Below are 1,031 nucleotides of genomic sequence, written 5' to 3'. Positions count from 1 at the left end.
AGCAGACTGGCTGTAATCTGTTGTACTCTGTGTTGGATTAGATTCTGTCATGTTGTTTGTAGTCTTGCTTTCTGTGGGAATGAAATGTCACAGATAACATATTACAGATGTGTAGAGGGAGATCAAAAAATTGTCAACTTACCTGTGATCATCTTGACAGCAGACTGGCTGTAATCTGTTGTACTCTGTGTTGGATTAGATTCTGTCATGGGGTTTGCAGTACCTGGTCCTGTAGGAATAAAAAACTGTTGTCCTGTGTTTGCTGGTATAAATGAGCTGTATGTATCATAGTCACAATAAGCAGAGTTTGTAGAAATATTGGCTTATGTACAGTATGCAGAATAAATCCACCTGTCTACAAACCCATGTGCAACTGTCAACTGCAAAGAGTATCAGCTGTAAAGAATAAAATCCAGTGAAGAGTCTTATTAAATAGTTTTCTTTATTTTAACTTGTGTTAAAGAATTATTTCCAAGTAGAGATTCTAAATCTGCATCCATTCGTCAATATTGATTTGAATTTGTTAAAAGAAGTCTCATTTTAATATGCATAAGATCCTGGAAGCATAAAATAAACTAAGGAACCAGAACCCTTCACCATGAATCTACACAGTATGTGTTTTGACTTTAGTGAAAAGTGCTTGTTCAAAAAGTATACCTGCAAACTGTTCACATTTGTGGACTAAGACATATTGGTAAAAACTGCTGCCGTTGGCCTTTTCGAAGAACAGGGGTCTCCACATGAAACTCCTTGCTTTTTGTGTGGTCATCATCAGGGCAGCAAATTGGATGTTTCCCAGAAACACACAGGATGCAGTCAGATTAGTTGACAATACAGGAAATGACAGAGACACAACCTCTTAAGAAAATTTACCTGCGAGCTCGTCACATGTGTAGACTATGATGTGGGAGAATCCACTGCCGTTAAATATCTGGAAGTTTGTGTTTCGGTTTTCCCATGTGACATTGCTGCCATCACTGATTTCCTGTTCCACTATTTGGCCGAGACCTTGAATATTCCCATAAATGTAA

The 1,031-nt window shown here is 37.9% G+C and overlaps 1 long non-coding RNA gene across 1 annotated transcript; it reads right to left on the bottom strand.

The window, feature by feature from the left end:
* Window positions 1-3: 3 nt before the first annotated feature.
* LOC106944981 (uncharacterized) lies at window positions 4-1,025 on the bottom strand. Its single transcript, XR_001424461.1, has 4 exons — window positions 874-1,025; window positions 658-753; window positions 143-229; window positions 4-71 (listed from the first exon to the last, which is right to left on the bottom strand). It is a non-coding gene; the product is annotated as an uncharacterized LOC106944981 (long non-coding RNA).
* Between the last annotated feature and the right edge of the window lie 6 nt (window positions 1,026-1,031).

Source organism: Poecilia latipinna, unplaced genomic scaffold (genome assembly GCF_001443285.1).
Source record: "Poecilia latipinna isolate Pla-1442-1.1 unplaced genomic scaffold, P_latipinna-1.0 Scaffold122, whole genome shotgun sequence".
NCBI lineage: Eukaryota > Metazoa > Chordata > Actinopteri > Cyprinodontiformes > Poeciliidae > Poecilia > Poecilia latipinna.
Note: the sequence above shows the minus strand (reverse complement) of the source record. Positions and strands in the feature narration are given on the sequence as shown.